This window comes from Chiloscyllium plagiosum, unplaced genomic scaffold, assembly GCF_037043375.1.
Source record: "Chiloscyllium plagiosum isolate Xiang-an unplaced genomic scaffold, Cpla_swu_hap1 HiC_scaffold_27, whole genome shotgun sequence".
Taxonomy (NCBI): domain Eukaryota; kingdom Metazoa; phylum Chordata; class Chondrichthyes; order Orectolobiformes; family Hemiscylliidae; genus Chiloscyllium; species Chiloscyllium plagiosum.
In genome coordinates this window covers 54361753-54381550 of record NW_028270165.1, presented here as the reverse complement: position 1 = coordinate 54381550, position 19798 = coordinate 54361753, and the positions used below count along the sequence as shown (strand labels likewise).

Here is a 19798-nt window from a genome sequence, read left to right as displayed (position 1 = left end):
ATATCTCTTGTCTCTTTTTTATTTACAAGGACAGCAGGAAGTCATTCAGTAACTTCACTGGCTTTCTTTTCCCAAGCAGCCTTGACATTTCATTATCATATTCTTGATTCAGCTCCATTTCCAGCACCTTTGTCAACAGCTTGTTCCAGGTTATTGCGATCTAAATTAAGTTGTCCTCCATACACACTTAAGGCTATCATGTTGCATGAGGGTTTTCTCCGTCCTGCATAATATATGGTCAGCACTCATCTAGCAATCTACAGGAATTGCCACCGATGTTATGTTCATTTAACAGTACTGGCAGTGATCACTCAATTTGTGATTCTTTTTGGAGGAAGACATGCAGAAAGAAATCTGAAAACAAATGATACATCATCTTCTGACAGAGCCACTTGAATCATTGGAGCTTGAATATCAGCAGCCATTCAATTCGAGAAGAAATGTTTGCTTTTGTCTGTGTGAGAGATTTTGAACACTGGTGTGGCAGGAATAATATTGAGACACCCGAGTGAGACAGATTCAGTACGCTGTCTGTGAAAAATGCGTCAAACAATTTACTCAGCTTGGGGGATCAAAATCTCACCCCTCATAGTGGGGAGAGACTATGTATCCATTCTGTTTTTAATTTCAAATCCAGCGCGACACAAAGAATGCTCCCCTCATGGGGAAACCATGGAAATGTGGGGACTGTGGGAATGGGTTCCCTTCCCCATTGGGGCTAGACACCCACAGATGCGTTCTCACTGGGGAGACGCCGTTCTCCTGCTCAGTATGCGGGAAGGGATTCAGTTGGCTGTGCAGCCTACAGACACACCAGCGAGTTCACACTAGGGAGAGGCTATTCATGTGCCGCCATTGTGGGAAGGGATTCATTCAGTCGTCCCACCTGTAGACACACCAGCAGGTTCACAGTAGGGAGAGGCCGTTCTCCTGCTCTCTGTGTGGGCAGCGATTCATCGATGCATCCCACCTCCCGAAACACCAGCGGGTTCACCTGGGGGAGAGGCCGTTCACCTGCTCTGAGTGCAGGAAGGGATTTGTCGATTCTTACACCCTGCTGACCCACCAGCAGGTCCACATCGGAGAGGCGCCATTCACCTGCCTTAAGTGCGAGAAGAGCTTCAGTCATGTGGGCAACTTGTGGAGGCACCAGCCGATCCACACCAGGGAGAGGCCATTCACATGCTCTGTGTGCGGGAAGGGGGTTCACTCAGACATCTACACTGTAATTTACCAAAGGGTCCATATCATGGAGAGGGCGTTAATCTGCTCTCAGTGTGGAAATGGCTTCACCTGCTCCTCCCACCTGCGGAGCCACCAGCGAGTTCTGGAATTTTTTGAGGATGTAACTCTGAAGATGGACAAGGGAGATCCAGTGGATGTCGTGTACCTGGACTTTCAGAAAGCTTTTGATAAAGTCCCACACAGGAGGTTAGTGAGCAAAATTAGGGCCCATGGTATTGGGGGCAAAGTACTGACTTGGATTGAAAATTGGTTGGCTGACAGGAAACAAAGAGTAGTGATAAGCAGCTCGCTTTCAGAATGGCAGGCGGTGACCAGTGGGGTACCGCAGGGATCAGTGCTGGGACCGCAGCTTTTTACAATATATATTAATGATATAGAAGATGGTATTAATAGTAATATTAGCAAATTTGCTGATGATACAAAGCTGGGTGGCAGCGTGAAACGTGAGGAGCATGTTAGGAGATTACAGGGTAACCTGGACAGGTTAGGTGAGTGGACAGATGCATGGCAGATGCAGTTTAATGTGGATAAATGTATGGTTATCCACTTTGGTGGCAAGAACAGGAAGGCAGATTACTACCTAAATGGAGTCAAGTTAGGTAAAGGGGCAGTACAAAGAGATCTGGGTGTTCTTGTACACCAGTCAATGAAGGCAAGCATGCAGGTACAGCAGGTAGTGAAGAAAGCTAATAGCATGCTGGCCTGGAATATTGTGTGCAGTTCTGGTCTCCAAATTTGAGGAAAGACATTCTGGCTATTGAGGGAGTGCAGCGTAGGTTCATGAGATCAATTCCTTGAATGGTGGGACTATCTTATGTTGAAAGGTTGGAGCGACAGGGGTTGTATACCCTTGAGTTTAGAAGATTGAGAGGGGATCTGATTGAGACGTATAAGATTATTAAAGGATTGGACACTCTGGAGGCAGGAAATATGTTTCTGCTGATGGGTGAGTGCCGAACCAGAGGACACAGCTTAAAAATAAGGGGTAGGCCATTTAGGACAGAGATGAGGAGAAACTTCTTCACCCAGAGAGTGGTGGGTGTGTTGAATGCTCTGCCCCAGGAGACAGTGAAGGCCCAGTCTCTGAATTCGTTTAAGAAAGAGTTGGATATAGCTAGCAAGGATAGTGGAATCAAGGGTTATGGAGATAAGGCAGGAACAGGATACTGATTGCGGATGATCTGCCATAATCATAATGAATGGTGGTGCAGGCTCGAAGGGCAGAATGGCCTACTCCTGCACCTATTGTCTATTGAGTTCACATGCCATTGCAGGGGGATTGAAGTGGTGACGGCCGAGTGCCATAATCGACTGGACGATCAACTCAGTTCCGGGGATTCCCGGGGTTAGAATCCAGCCGAGGCAGATGGTGGGATTGGAATTCGGTCAGAAATTTGGAGTTCTGAATCTAATAATGAAACCATTTTTGGGGGGGGAGAAACTGCCATCTAATTCACTCATGTTCCTTTTAGGAAAGGAAACTGCCATTGTGGGAAAGGATTCACTCAGTCATCTCAACTGCATCCTTTATCCGGTCTGGCGTACACCTGACTCCAGACCCACAGCAGCATAGTTGACTCTTGACTGCCCCCCCACCATGTCAAATGAGTGGGAATAACTAAAATGGATACAGTGTGTGGGTGGAAATTGCTGAGTGAGGCAATACTTCCTTCAGCTTAAGGCTGTACCAAGAATCCAATTATAAAGGGACAACTTGGTGCTGACCAACAGTAAAGGAAGTGGAGTTGGGAGGGGTGTGTGAGCTTTGAGCTGTTGAAAAAAAATGCTTCTTTTCATACACTTTTTTTTTGCTGGGGAAATCTGAAGCTGTAACAAAGTTGGGTGGCAATAAAGGTTACTTGAACTTAACCCCAGTCTCAGACTGTCAATGAAAGCTATGAGATCCAATAGGTTTTTTTTTAAAACTGCTCATTTCTTTCAACCTCTTGCACTAAGTTTCCAATATCGTGTATCAGAAGGAGCAGTGAATGAGTAGCTAATATTGTTAGAAATTGTAAGTTTTTCATCTCTGCAGGTATTGCATCGTTTCATCGACATTGTAAGGTTTACTGGCAGCACCGGGAAGTGTGGGATGTATTCACAAGAAACAAAGTTAAAAATCATACAACACCAGGTTATACTCCAACATGTTTATCTGGAAGCACGAACTTTCGGAACACTGCTCCTTCATCAGGTGTTTGTGGAGAAGGATCATAGGAGAATTTATAGCAAAAGATCGCAGTTTCATGCAACAGAAATGATATAGAACAACTTAGATTGTTGTGAAGTCTTTCATCTTTTAGAATGGGTTGCAGGTTTTGGTTCATTAATATGTAAATCCCAGAACTTGTTTGAAGACACATTCTCGAGCCAACTTAAGGTCTGTATCCCAATCTTGAGTGAGACTGGTTCTATTTCCAAAGTAGGAATTTATAAAATCTCACATGGATTAACTGCCTGTAGATTGTATTTGGCTCAAAAAGCGCACAATGTATCTGCAAATACAAAATCACACCAAAGGCTTATATGTAAGTGCGCATGCATGAGAGTATAGGTGAGTGTGTGCGTGCTTGATAAAGTGTGCGAGTGATAGAGTATTAGCCTGTGAGAGGGTGTATATGTGTGTGTGTCTGAGAGGGATCGGTGTGAATGTGAGAGTGTGTGCTTTGTGTGGGTGTGAGAGCGAGTGACAGTGAAGTGGAGTTACCTGTCATGTGACATGAATCCAAGGTCCTGGTTGATGCCATCCTCATGTGTTCCGAACTTGGCTACCAGCCTCTGATGGGCCACTAAAACTGAATAAGCAGTTACATAGCACACATTGTAGAGGGCAGGGTGGGACTTGTCTTTCGATTTGCAGAAGGTGGGAGGTTCTGGCTGCTGGAAACTAGGGAAAACACATGTTGGAGGACCTTCGCCTCAGAGAGATGCAGCTGGAAGCCAGGCTGCAGACACGTTGGGGGAATCATCAAACCCCCTATACTGTGAAAATAGGCCCTCTGGCCCAACAATGCACATTGACCCCCCCTCAGAGCCTCCCACTCAATAACCTCCGCAGCTAACCCCTGAATTTAGAACACCCAATCCACTCTAAGCTGCACATCTTGGGAGGAAACCAGAGCACCAAGAGATGGGGGTAGGGGGAGGGGGGTAGGAAAGTGCAAACTCCACACAGACAATCACCCTGAGGGTGGCCTCGAACTCAACTCCCTGGCACTGTGAGGCAGCTGCTGCCGCACCACCTACAGTCTTGGATTGAAGGAATCGATTGGCTTCATGCCAGTCCTGGTGACACTCCAGCCCGTTTGGGGAATTGAATTTGCTTCCACAGAGTTTCCACGGTGCAGGGGTCATTGCGTCTCAGCAGCTTCAACGATCCAAAGAAGGGCTCGTCTACGGCGAGAACACTAGTCCACATTTCGCTGCAGAGTTAAAGTTCTCTGCACAGCCAGAACCCTGGAACACTCCCACGCAGGCTGCGTATAATCACGGGGCTTCTCAAGTCACGTTGATGTTCGAAATAATTTCCCCTCCTGGATTCAAACGCTGCTGATATTCAGGCCCTGAGTAAATTTCTTGTGCACGCCTGAACAGCAAATCCTCCTCTGCTAATACCTTGAGAAAACAGATCATTGCTGTCAGTTCAGGGCAGGAAATAGGATAAGAGAATTCTAGTTTGTACCGAGCAGCCTTCCCTATCTCCTACCCGAAATCTCTGTCTCCCATTTCCTCCACCTTTCAATGGATTCCAACTCGAATTCATCCTTCCATCCTCCTGTTTTTGCCCAGCTCCCCTCACCGGAAAGCGCTGACTCTCGGTTCAGTTTCTTAGTCACTTCTTGCCGTTCCCAGTATATTGCCCACATCTTTATTTACTTTTTAAAACAGAAAGGCAGTGGTTTGCTGATGCCAGGATCTGAGGGTAATTGCGTTCACGCTCCAGATTCTCTCTCGCGTCTTTCACAAAAATCTGCACTGCGCATGTGCAAAGAAGGGGATGCTGGGAGTGGGTGGGACGCATTCACCAACTCCCCATTCAATCAAGATCCAATCATGCCCACAGCGCCTCCTGTCTATTCTCTCTCGCTATCCCAGCTCCCCCCCGTCACACACGCCACCCTCTGCACCTCCGTCCATTCTATCTCCATACCCTCTGCCCCCTGTCCAGTCCAGTCTCTCGTCCACCCTCTGCTTTCCTCCATTCAGTCCCTCTCCCAACATTCATTCTCTCTCTCCTCCCACTCTCTGCCCCTCTCCATTCTCTCTCTTCCCCCATCCTCTGCTCTCCATCCATTCCCTCTCTCTCCCCCACCCTCTCCTAACACTCATTGTTGCTCTCTTTCTCCCCACCCTCTGCCCCCCTTCCATTCTCTCCCCACCCACTGACCCACGTCCATTCTCTCTCCCCACACTCTGCATCCCCATTCTCTCGCTCTCTGACAAACGCTTTGCACCCCACCCTGTGCACCCCCAGGGTTTCTCTAACTCCAATGCTCTGTCCCCGTGTCCATTTCTCTCTCTCTCTTCCCCCTAGCCTCTGTTTCCCGTCCAATTTCTCTACTTGCACCCCCACCCTCATCCTTTCTTGTATCAGCCCATCTAAGGATCGAGAGAGCGCGGATGGTGATGACTCTACTTGGGAGATGGGAGGGTGTGGTGTGAGAAATGGCTGATCTTTAACATTGAGAATCGCTAAAATGATATTTTCAAAAACATCAGTAAAGGTTGAAAGCAAATTCAATTATTTTTTAAAAAGCTCCAGACATTTTTCTGAAACTTGCATTGAAATCTGTGCAATTAGGCCACAGTTGAGGACAGGCTGTAAGGATGGAATGGCCAATTCCTCATCTTGTGAAGTTGGTTCAGATTAAGTAGTAATAGAGTCATAGAGTTGCAGAGCAGGGAAACAAACCTTTCGGTGCATGCCAACCACATATTCTAAAATAATCTGGTGATCCATTTGCCACCATTTGACCCATATCTCTCTCAACCCTTCCTATTCATATACCCATCCAGATGCCTTTTAAATGTTGTAATTGTTCCAGACTCGACCACTGTCTCTGGCAGCTCATTCCATACATATACCACGTTCTGCATGAAAATGTTACCAGTTCGGTCCCATTTAAACCTTTCCCCTCTCACCCTAAACCTATGCCCCTCCAGTTTTGAATTTCCTCTACCCTGGGGAAAAGACATTCAAAAATTGAGCAGCCAGACAAAATGCAAAAGGAATAAACTGTTGAGCCCCAGGAAAACAAAAGAAGTGTGGCTCCAGCCTTTGTTTCTCTCCGATTGGCAGTTGGACCAGCATCTCCACTGGGCATACTGCGCATGCTTCTCGGTGTCAGGAAGCATTGCGCATATACGCTGGTGTCAGCAAAATACGACGAATGCTCTTTGCTGTTAGCGGAAATGGCGCGCAACATTCTTCTGATCGACCAATGGGAAGCTCTGAAGGACCGGAAGGAGTGTGGTCCTCCTGCCATTGAGAGCCTCCCCCCAATTGTCTGAATGCGGAAGTTGGACAATGCGCTTGTGAAGGTGTTGCTGCTCCTCTCTCTATGAATGAAGATTTAACTTCATCCCAGACTGCAACTTCTTTCCTCTGTCCAACATCTGTGAGTACAACACACTCTTCTCACCCCTTTTCCATTTTATTTTTTCACTCTGGTGTTCAGTTCTTGACTTGCAGCAAAGTTGGTTCAGGTATGTGTCTCAATTGGCAAACACATGGTAAACGTAGTAACGCAGTGTGAAGTTATAGCCTTTCCTATGAAATAAAAACAGAAAGGAGGTACATTGTTTAAATGGTGATATATTGGGATGTGGAGTAAGTGAGGACTGCAGATACCGGAAATCAGAGTCGAAAATTGTGGCGCTGGAAAAGCACAGCTGGTCAGACAGCATCCGAGGTGCAGAACAGTCAACGTTTTGGGCAAAAGCCCTTCATCAGGAATGATGTGTGGATGTACAAACGTGCCTCAGATACCTTCTGCTCAGGCTTTCTATTCCAGTCAATGCCAGTTGTCACATAGGTGCAGCAAGCAATCAGCAAGGCAAGTGGTATATTAGCAAGAGGAAATTAGTTCAAAGTGGGGATGCCTTCCTGTAGTTTGGGACATATTGAATATATTCAAAGCTGAGTTCATCTGACTTTTGAATGTCAAAAATAGTTATGGGGAAGGCAAGAAATAAAAAAAAAATTATTAGAAACTTTTTCAAATCTCTCACAGCACCTCTATATACAAAAAAGAACAATACCAAAATACAGAAAAATAGCAGTACAACAATGTCATATTATGATACTATTAATAATGAGCTACCTATTATTCTACTAGAACAAACTTAGCTTAAACTAAACTACAATCAAATTGAATAAAAATAAAATTAAACATAATTTAAGTTAATTTGAATTCTATCACATTACTTTATTCTATTTCACTCACCACACCTCCATTAAGGCTCCCATCCATGGGAGCACCAGTTATTGCACCCGTATTCCTTTCACCCAGCCTTGCCCTCCCAGGGCCCATGAGCGCCCGGACTGATTCCCACTTGATCAGCAGTATTAATTATACCACAGCTCTAATTAATACTGCTGATCAGTCTGCATCAATATAATTTGGAAAGGGCCGCCACGTCTTGTAAAACTACTATTTTGTGGTGCACCATATTTGTGAGGTCATCTTGTGGGGGATGCTCCATCACCAGCATATGCCACCCCATAAGCCCTGGGGGTTTTTCCAACATCCAATTAATTAAAATGTTCTTCCTTGCACAGTGCTTAAGAATGTTACACAGTCTGTTCCTGTGTTCTCCAAGAGAAGGCAAATTTGGCAACCCCAGAAGAAGAAATACCGGATTCACATTAACTTCAATCCCCCAGGATGTCCTTCAGCTCCCTTACTATAGCACTCCAGTATCTCTGGATCTTACAACATGACCAATAGCAGTGTGTGAGTGCCTATACTAATTTTACATTTGGGACACCCTGGTGATGTGCCTATCTTGAACTTAGCTAGCCTCTCTAGCGCCACATAAGCCCTGTGTAAAATCTTCAATTGCATGCCCTGTGCTGTGTTACATATTGAAATTTTCCTTACATTTTCCCATATATCTTGCCATACTTCTAATGAAATATCCTATCCTAGCTCCCGATTCCACATCCTAGAGAGTCCCTCCACATCCCCTCAGGTACGTCCCTTCTGTAAATGATACAACGTACTAACTGAAAGAGCACCTGTACACAGAGTACTCTTTACTCCACATTTGACCTGTCATGCTGAGCCAGAAGCGTGGTATTCCTCTGTATATAATCCCTTAGCTGAAAGTACCGGAAAAGGTCCCTATTAGACAATGCATATTTCTGACTTAGCTGGCTAAATGACATCAAGACCTAACCCTCGAATAAATCTCTCAGACAGAAGATTCCCTTATTCTCCCATGACTTAAAGCCGGAGTCCATTGCCCCAGGTTTAAATTCTTGGGCTGCCACCAGTGGGGTAATCAGTGAGGTCATCAGCCAATTGCCCTTGTCTTGCCTCATTATCCTCCAGGCTTTCACTGTATTTAAAATGATTGTACTCTTACACTGCTCAGTCTCGGATTTCATCTTATCAATGAATAATAGATTAAGTAGGGGACATCTCAACTGCAATGCTTCAACGTCAAGCAAAATCGACCCCGAGTCCCCTCGTGCCCAGTCACACACATATGCTAAGAAAGCGCAGATTTGATATCTCTTCAAGTCCAAAAGGTCCACTCCTCCTCATCCTGTGAGAGCTGCAATTTGATAAACTTAATTAGGGGGCGGCTGCGACACCAAATAAAAGAACCGAGCCAACCATTGAGCCTCAGTAATACTCATCTGGGTAGCAACAACAGGAGCATTCTCATGGGGTACAATAGGCGAGGAAGAACATTCATTTTAATCAGAGCTATTCGGCCTAACCATGAAAACGGTAATCCGTCCCATTGCTGCAAATCCTGCTTTATCCTCTCCAGTAATTGTACATAGTTAGCTTTACATAGCTGGTGGAAGGCAGGAGTAATAAAAATTCCCAAATGCAAAAACTCTTTTGACGACCATCTAAATAGGAACTGCATTCCATCCTTCAGATCAGGCACCTCCACTAATTCTCTCCCCCCACCCACCCAAATAAATTAATTGTTCGAATCAATCGAGGAACGGACTCCTCCAGATTGGCCAAGAACAAAAGGACATCATCAGCATATAGGGTAATCTTATGTTCCCCCATTCCCACTCCTGGCGCCACTATTTCAGGAATCCTCCTGGTAGCTTCAGCTAATGGCTCAATTGGCAAGGTAAATAGCAGTGGTGAAAGAGGACACCCCTGTTGACTACCTCTCCCAGTATTAAAGTTATCTGACTTAGTGCCATTTGTGATGACTGCTGCTTTAGGATCATTATACAACACCACCACCCACCTAGCAAAGGTTGTACCCAGACCAAAGCGCTTGAGGACCCCAAGCAGGTACAGCCATTCTATCTGGTCAAATGCCTTTTCTGCATCTAGGGAGGTCACCGAACCCAGGATCAACCTTTGCTGGCATACCTGCACCATGTTCAGTACCCTCCTGATATTTTTGGAGGAGCTACGGCCCTTAACAAAACCCATCTGATCTTCTTTCACAATACAGAACAACACCTTTTCCAACCTCAGGGTCAGCGTCTTGGGTAGAATTTTAAAATCTACATTCAACAGTGAAATGGGTCTGTATGAAGCACATTCTTCGGGCTCTTTCCCCTCCTTTAAAATGAGGGAGATATTAGCTTTCCTAAGAGAGGGCGGAAGATAATCCTGTGCATATGAATAGCGATACATCCCCACCAACATATTTATGAATTCCTTATAGAATTTACTTGGGAATCCATCTGACCCCAGTGCTTTGCCACCTTGGAGATGTTTTATTGCATCCTGCACCTCCTGTATCGTCATAGGCCCATTCAACAGGAAACCTGTTCCGCGTTTATACTAGGGAGATGCAGGATCTCAAAAAAGGCCTGTATTCTCGCTGCACCATGTTCATCTCCCTCCGACCGATATAACCCTGCAAAGTATTCCCTAAATCTTCTTTAACTCACGGGTAACTGTACCAGCCTTCTCTCTAACAGACATAATAGATTGGGAAACATTTTTCTTTCTGGCCAGATATCTACCTGGCGTATCTACAAAATCAAACAATCTTTGTTGAGCAAAGCGGACCTTTTTTTCCCAGTGTGTGCAATGATTTGGGAGCAGCCCGGAGAGCTGCAGCTTGACCAGTGAAGGCCTATTGTAATATACTTCCTCAGCTATCTGCAGACGGGTCTCCAACATCTGTTGTTACTCCTTCCTCTGCGTCCTTCTCGTCATTGAATAAAAAATAATCAGGCCTCATAAAGATGCCTTCGTGGCCTCCTACAGTATTTCCGGATTACTGGCCGTACCCGAGTTGATATCCCAGAAGGCTCTGAACTCTTGTGAAGTACTCAACAGATTTGCTATCCCTTAACAGGAATGGGTCCATGCACCAGTGCTGTGCATCCATTCCACCACTCTTGATTTTACCATCTAATTACACTGGCACATGGTCCGAGACAGCAATATTGCCAATTTCACAAGCCAATGTTCTGTCCAAGCAATCCAATGGCATTAAAATGTGTCAGTTCCCATGTGGTACTTGTGTGGGTTGGAAGAGAAAGTAAAGTCTCTTCCATTAGGGTGGAGATGCCTCCACACATCCACTAATCCCAACTCCTCGCACATGTCCATCAACTGCTTAGGTTGCGCGGGTGTACTTGCCTGGCCCCTTGGCACCCTGTCTACCTCGGGATCTATTAGGCGATTAAAATCCCCTCCAGTGACCATGCGGCGTACCCCAAGACTCATTAATTTAGCAACTGCATCAATTAGAAATTTAAGAGGGTGCACCGGGGGGACAATACACATTCAGGACGCCATACTCTTCACCATGTATGAGAGCTTTAAGAATGACGGACAGTCCATGTTTGTCCTTAATTTGCTCAATTACCTGGAAAGGGAGGTTCCTTCTTACCAGTATAGCCACTCCTCTACACTTGGAGCTAAAGGAGGAGAATAATACCCTATCATAACCTCCTTGCTGCAGTTTCAGATGTTCCTTATCAGTTAAATGTGTCCACCCTTTCCTTCCTGAGGCTTGACAGCACCGTCTTTCTTTTTAATGGGGGAATGGCTCCCTTTTACATTCCAGGGGCACCACCTGAATGAATCAGTAGCCATGGTCATCCAGGGCAGCCCGTGGTTTCCTAAGAGGAGGAAGCTTATCTGAGGTGTGGTGAGCAACAAAGACATTAACTCTATAAAGTCTAAAAACTGCTCCTATTCAAAACTACTATAAATAAAAATCTAACCACCACATATAACTTAAGCAAATGCGCAAATAACCCCCAATTATGTAGAGATCTCCCCCCTCAACCCCCCAACCCCACCATTGCCACCATCCTGCCTCCTTCCCACTGAGGCTGTGCCCCAAACTCCAGGCAATTCACAGATTGAAAAAAACATGTTATTTACATTCTGAGAGTTAACAATGGTTGCCCATCTCCCCACACCCCTTCTCCATACATCTTAAGCACAGGTATAGCCACCCCCAATCCAAACACAAAAGGACAGCAGTAAAGAAATGGCCTCAGACAATACCTAACTGACTGATATACTATATAATTCCAGTTTTACGTCAAGGCAGTACGTATAAAGCCGATAACCACAAGAAAAGGGGCAAAAAAGTAATGATGTCCCTCCCGCCTTCACCCCGACTCGATTTCTTTAATTCAGAGAATTTGCAAAGTCCTTCGCCTTTTCTGCTGAATCAAAATTATATACCATCCCTCCATGAGAGAAACGCAATACGGTCAGGGACCTCAAAGAATATTTTCTGTTCAGATCCCTTAATTAACTCTTAACTTCATCAAATGCCCTTTTCTTAATCCAGGCTCCCGAGAAGTCCTGAAAATATATTATTCTTGAGCCTTTGTGCATTAAAGCCTGTGGATCTCTTCCCAGTCTTCTTGCTGTTACAATCACTAACTGTTTTTCTCTTTTATGCAGGAGGCGCACTCGGACCACGCGGGGCTGCGGGTCCGACCCGGACCTGCGCATTTCGATCCGGTGGGCCCGCTTCACACTCAACAGGCCCGACTCCAACTCCAGCCCCAGGAATCCAATAAAGTCTTCGCCTCCCTCACATTCCGGAAGACCCACGAGCTGTAAGATATTTCTTCTACTTTAGTTTTCCAGGTCGTCCACTTGCTCCTGAAGGACCCGAACCTGGTCTTCCAGCGTTTAGATCCTTCCTCCTGAGACCTCCGCCACGGTCTTGATGCCACGGTCCTCTCCTCCGCTGCCTATTCTCTTCGGGCCAACATTTGAATTTCCTGCTCCATGCTTTTCCAGTGTGGCAGATAGCGGTTCCACCGCTGCTTCAATCTTATCTCAGAGTTTGGCAAACACCGAGAGTAACTGCTGCTGCCCCATTAAACCCAAAGGGTCTGCCCTGGGAGTTTGAGCAATGGCTCCAGGCGCCCCCGATGCAGTAGGGGAGTGCCCTACCTGCTGCACCCCTGTCGGCCCTTTTCCTTCATTTGCTTTCATTCTGGTCCTAAAGCTGTCAAACCACAATTATAGCAGCTCTAGACGTTCAGTAAGTTTATATTAGCGATTGTTTTCTCCCACGGATGGTTAATGAGGTGGGGGGAGGGGGTAAAAGTCCACCTTGCCGGGGGTATGGCACAGAGCCCAGCACAGCTGACCACTCAAACCACCGCCATCTTGGATTTCCAAGAAAATGGTTTTAAGACCAGTACAGAACAGCTGCACGGTCATACAGCACACAAACAGACCCTTCGGACCAACTAGTCTATGCTGACTATGTTCTCAAACCCAACTAGTCCCATCTGCCAGTGATTGGCCCATATCCCTCCGAACCCTTCCTGTTCATGTACATTTCCAAATGTCTTTTAAACATTGTCACTCTACATGCATCCACTACTCCCTTTGGACACCCATTCCACACACAAATCGGAGAAAGAAATGGAGCTCTTCATATCTTTTTAAAATCTTTCTCCTCTCCCCTTCAAAATTTGCTCCCTAATCTTGAACGCCCCACCCTAGGGAAAGGACACCTGCCTTTCACCTCATCTGTACCCTTCATGATATTATAATCCTCTATAAGGTCACCTCTCAATCTCCTCTGCTCCAGTGAAAGAAAACCCAATCTATCCACCTGGCTGTAGTTATATTCATATTCAGTTATGATGTGTTCAATGTTGGTGCAGGCTCAAATGGCCAACTCCTGCTCCCAATTCTCTCACTCTGTGTCCAGGACAGCATTAGGAGATTGGGAAAGGGGAGGGATAGATATCTTGTTTGTTTTTATTTTTAAAATGCACTTGATTCCCACAAATAAAATCAACAGGTACAAGTACAGCACATGCAGTGTTCCTCATTGCAGCTTCAAGGTTTTGTGTCCTCTTCTTACGCGTTGGCTCCAGCACATTCAGCATACTTCCCCCGCCCCCCCCCCCCCCCCCACCCCCCACCCTCCCCATCCCCGCCCTGAGCCGTTGATGCTTCCATTGTTTATAAAATCAAGAGAGGAATGGATAGGGTAAATAGACAAGGTCTTTTCTCTGGGAGTGTAGAACTATAGAGTAAAAGATTGAGGGTGACGTGGCCCGGGGAGGGGGCGAGGAATTTAAAAGGAACCGAAGGGGCAATTCATGCAGAAGATGGCGCGTGTAAGGAAAGAGCTGCCAGAGGAAGTAGTAGATGCTGGTATAATTATGACACATTTAAAAGGCATCTGGATAGGTTTATGAATAGGAAGGGTTTAGAGGGATATGGGCCAAATGCTGGCAAATGAGACCAGATTCAGTGAGGATATCTGGTCAGCATAGACCATTGGACCAAAGGACCTGTTTCTGTGCTGTATATCTAGATGACTCTGGTTTGCCATGCCAGTCTGTTCAATTTCTCTCTGGTGTCATAGCCTTGATGTCTCATTCTAAAACTCCCCTGTGGGGGCACGTTTACCATTTTGTGTCTGATTGGTTGCCAAGAAGCTACATTGCCGGTTCATCCTGAATTTACACACTATATGTTTGCTTCCAAAATTCAGACCTGCTCACTCTCAACAGTATCCCAATGTGGTGGAAGATATTAATTTTCAGGTGCAGATATCCAAAATTCAGAGAGATGTCAGTTGTGACTGTTTTGCTCTTCTGTCCCTGTCAGATCCTGAATCAGCACTTTCAGGAGAATTAGAATGGAGTGAGAACAGAGGGGGAGAGAGAGAGAGAGAGGGATGGTGCTTTCAGTTTTGTGGAATAATAAAAGAAAAGAATGTTCTGCAGAAAGTAGAATTGCATGTTCTGAATTTCTACCCTGGACTGACAGTGTTGACTTTTGTAATCTCTTTTCAGAGTATTTGATCTGAAGTTGAAGTTTCAAAATCAACACATGAAGGGTTGATGCCTGAACCATTGACTCTCCTGCTCCTCAGATGCTACCTGACCTGCAGTTTTCTACTCTGATTCTCCAGCATTTGTGAGTCACTCAATCCACCGGGACTGCAACAATTTTCAACTATGATCCAATTGGTTCCTGTTTCAGTACATTTTCAGCATCAGTGGGACTGGAAGAGAGACCCTACTGTTGCAGCAACGCACTGAGTGTGGAGCCTGAAACAGTTATCTGGCCTGGAAAGAGGAATTCGAGGCAGGGAGGGGACATACACGCGTTTGTGTGCAACTGTAGCTTCGGCCATGGAGAAACCATGGAAGTGTGGCGACTGCGGGAAAGGCTTCCGTGTCGTGTTTGCCCTGGAGACACATCGGCGCAGTCACACCAGGGAGAAGCCATTCTCCTGTCCTAAGTGCAGGAAGGCCTTCAGTGATTCCTCCGCCCTGCTGAGGCACCGGCGGGAGCACACTGGGGAGAGGCCCTTCAGCTGCCCTAAGTGCAGGAAGAGCTTCAGTGATTCCTCCGCCCGGCTGAGGCACTTGCGGGTTCACACAGGGGCGAGGCCCTTCAGCTGCCTCAAGTGTGGGAAGGCCTTCAGCGATTCCTCCGCCCTGATGAGGCACCAGCGGGTGCACACAGGGGAGAGGCCCTTCCGCTGCCCCGATTGTAGGAAGGTGTTCACTCGCTCCTCCCACCTCGTGATTCACCGGCGGGTCTACACTGGTGAGAAGCCCTTCCCCTGCCCCAAATGTGGGAAGGCCTTCAGCGATTCCTCTGACCTGCTGGCTCACCAGCGGGTCCACACCGGCGAGAGGCCATTCACCTGCTCTGTGTGCGGGAAGGGCTTTGCTGTCTCCTCCACTCTACTGACGCACCAGCGGGTCCACACTGGGGAGAGGCCGTTTGCCTGCCCCAAGTGTGGGCAGAGGTTCACAATGTCCTGCAGCTTGAACAAGCACCAGCGGAGGCACCAATGCTCCTAACAATCAGATTCTGCCGGTAACGCTGCTGAGGGTCACCCCCAGGACTGATCCTCCTGCCCTTTCTGACAGTGGGGGTAGTGGGAGAGTTGGTAGGCTTTTTTGCTTTCTACTGGGGGAGTGGGGGGGGGCGGGGAGGGAGGGTGGTGGCTCAGTGGTTAGCACTGCTGCCTCATAGCGCCAGGGACCCAGATTTAATTCCATCCTCAGGGTGACTGTCTGTGTGGCGTTTGCATGTAATTCCCCGCTGTGTCTGCGTGGGTTTCCTATGCGTGTTGCAGTGTCTTCCCAAAGTGCAAACGTGCGCATGTTTGGGCGAATTGGCCAAGCTAAATAGTCCCATAGTGTTCAAATATGTGTAGGTGTGGTGCATTAGTTAGGGGTAAGTGCAGAGTGATAGGGGAGGAAAATGTGTCTGGGTGAGTTACTCTTCAAAGGGTCGCTCTGAACTTGTTGGGCAGAAGGGCCCGTTTCCACACTGTAGTGCCTCTATATTTCTATGAACCTTGCTTCCAGTGGGCGCTGCTGCTCATTGAGCCCAAGACCCGCACAAACCTACGACCGCAAAACCATTGGAGCAGAAGTTAGGATATTTTGACCCATCGAATCTGCTCCACCATTTATTAGAGACAAAATAAAAAACTGCAGATGCTGGAATCTAAAATAGACAAACAGGAGGCTGGGCACAATAAGGCAGGCAGCACCAGGAGGTGGAGAAGTCAGCATTTCAGGTATTATCCCTCAGGACTGAAGAAGGGTTCTACCCGAAACGTTGACATCTCCATCAGAAATGATTTATCAGTATGTTGTTAGAACTAGAGGGCATAGGTTTAGAGTGAGAGGGGAAGGATTTAAAAGGGACCTAAAGGGAAAACTTTTCATGCAGAGTGTGGTGCGTGCATGGAATAAGCTGCCAGAGGAAGTGGAGGAGACTGGTAGAATTACAGAATTTAAAAGACATTTGGTTGGGACATGAATAGAAAGGGTTAGAGGGATTTGGGCCAAGTGCTGGCAAATGGGACTAGATTAATTAAGAATATCTGGTCCGCGTGGACGAGTTGGACTGAAGGATCTGTTTCCGTGCTGTACCTCTCTATGACTACCGGTCCTGATGTAAGTTTCGAATTTAGTAACTTTGAATAATTCAATCTTGTTGAATTCACCTCCTGGAAGGTTTCAAATGAACCCCTCCAAGCGATATGATTTAACTATGCCGAGTTGGATAAAGTATCCCATCAAGTTCAACATGAATGCGCAGTTGAAGAAGTTGAAGTCAGAAGTCACACAATACCAGGTTTCAGTCCAACAGGTTTATTTGAAATCCCAAGCTTTGGGAGCATTGCTCCTTTATCAGTGCTGCTCCTTCATCACTTCACCTGATAAAGGAACAGTGCTTCGAAAGCTCATGAGTTCAAATCAATCTATTGGGATTCTCACCTGGTGTTGTGTGACTTCTGACCTGTCCAACCCCAGCACCTCCACATCAGAGTCGACGAATGAGATCAGACTTTATTCAGCATGATTTAGTGAGATATTCATCTGGATGTCCTTATGCCTCCAACATCGATTCTCCTGCTTCTCGGGTGCTGCCTGACCTGCTGTGCTTTTCCAGCACCACACTCTCAACTCTGATCTCCAGCATTTGCAGTCCTCACTTTATCCTGGTTCATGTGGAAACTCAACACTGTCAGAGTTACAAAGAGATTCCAGTCATAGAGTACTATAGCACAGAGACAGGCCCTTCAGCCCAAACTGGCCCATGCTGACCAAAATGTTTGTCAACACTAACCTCATTTCCCTGCACTTGGCCCATATCTTTCTAAAGCTTTCCTACCCATGAATTTTTGAAACGCCTTTTCAACGTTGTTAATGTACCTGCTTCAACCACTTCCACTGGCAGCTGTTTCCCCAGGCGAACTACACTCTGTAAATATTTTGCCCCACATCTTTTCTTCCATCTTTCTCCTCTCACCATAAAACGCGTCCTTGCTCTTGAAATCCTTCCTCTAGTGAAGAGACAGCTACCATTTAGCCAACTCTACCCCTCATGGTTTGAAAGTATTGCCTCTCAACTTCCTCTACTCCAGTGGAAAAACATCCCAGCCTATCCAGCCTAAATTCTAATTTGATAATAATGGCAGTGATGATTTTGGCTGTGTGTGTGTCAAGGATCTCTCCTTTCTAAGCCAATGCTGTGCCTCTTAAGTTCACCTGATCTTAAAACGAATGGCACCCCATTCATTTAAAATGTCCATGTTTTCTGTGTAAAGTCGGTCCTGGTCGGCAAATAGGCAGTGGTGTCTTATATTCCCGTAGACTTCTTTTGACCGGGTTCATATGCTCTGTTTTGAGATGTATGAGTAAATCTTCAGAACAAAAGATTAATGCAGCCTTTATTCATGTCTCATTATTAAAAACACTTTCTCCATTTACAGATGTGATTGAGAAGCTTCTCCCAATGAATCTTTGACTGATAACAGCATTTGTCAGGCTTTTGAAAGTCACTGCAGCTCTGTCATAGCACAGGGGAGGGCTCTTTCAGACACAACGCGTCATGTAGAAAATTCTCCCACATTAGTCGAGCAAAGTAGACGTCTTTTTAAGACATTATGAAACTTGAAAGGGTTCAGAAAAGGTTTGGAAGGTTGTTGCCAGGGTTGCAAGGTTTGAGCTACAGGGAGAGGCTGAATACGCTGGTACTATTTTCCCTGAAGCTTTAGAGTCAGCCAGAAACATCTGTTGAATCAGAAAACATGTCTTTCTGCAGCAGCTTCAGACAGACTGCTTGCTAAAACCAAAAGCAGGGGAAAAGAATGGGACAACTGCCCTTTCATTGTAGAAGCGTTTTAGAAAAATAAAATGTCAAACCCTTTTCCCGGATTGTTGCCTTAGCCAGTATCTGTTAACCATTAGTGAAAACCTTAATCCTAGATGAATGGGAAGCCTTTTACAACCCCTCCTGAAAATAAACCAACATCGTCATCTTCTTAAAGGAGGAACATGATCACAACAAAAAGCACTTGAACTGAAACATTTGTAACAAAAGGCTGTACAGTTAGCAGGACAAGAAAACAGGTTTTCAATTTCACCAATCAATTTAAATCAGCCCCATTGGCTACCAAAAATTTATTAAATTTAAATCCTAAAGTTTTGACAACAGGACCAATCCTATCATAAAGAATTGGCGGTCTCAGTCATCTGTGTATTAGATAAAGCATCATTTAGAAAAACAGAGAAGGACATTCCTGACGGAGAAATCGGAGGAGGCATCCCCGACAGAAAATGGCCCAGAATATTCCGGAAGACACATAACCTAGTTGTAATCTGAGAGATTAAATTCTATTTTGTGTCATCTGAGTGGGACATGTATTGATTGGAAAAGCATACCAGAAGAATCTTGATTTATTCCAGAATACTCAGTAGTTAGGACGGATTTATTCAGTTTGTTAGTAGTTTTGTTCATTTGTTCACCGTGAGAGTTGGTTAAATAAATTGCTGATTGTCGGTTGTAAAGTGTCAGGGATTTACTTTTAACACTACAGCAGGTTACACCACTTATCACACTGACTTTACAGATTAAAGGGCAACGTGCCACTCTTTGGACGTTTCAGTTTGAGATCTTGGTGAGGGGGAGGGGGGGGGGGTGTTCAGCCTTCGCTTTGTAGCAGTATTGATGACATTCTCTTGAATGCAATGGAGTCAATATTAATCCAAGCCTCTTGTTGTGGTTGTGGGTGAATCACCTTAATTTGGCTCCTGACTCAGAAACCGCACAGACAATCAACTGCTGAAACAATGATTTGCACTTTATTGCACGTCGCAACCACAAATAAAACCTCTCAAGTTCATTCAGCTTCACTCCCCAAACTTGGCTATCACCCAGTTGATGTCTGAAGTTAACTGGTTTTCCACCGACGGTGCCCATCTCTGGAAGTTCCAGGGGTTTGATGCAGTATTATTCTTCTGAGTACTGCTGCGGCTGCATCATTCTGGAGTTGAAGTTTGGTGGCGTTTCCTCAATTTCCAATCTGTGGTGTGACTTTTGTTTTTAAGACTCTAACATCACCT

General features: G+C 45.9%; 2 pseudogenes; both read left to right on the top strand.

The window, feature by feature from the left end:
* Nucleotides 1-661: 661 nt before the first annotated feature.
* On the top strand, nucleotides 662-12500 carry LOC148144117 (uncharacterized; annotated as a pseudogene).
* A 2552-nt stretch (nucleotides 12501-15052) lies between these two features.
* The window catches only part of LOC148144115 (uncharacterized), a 57464-nt pseudogene continuing 52718 nt past the window's right edge, over nucleotides 15053-19798 (top strand).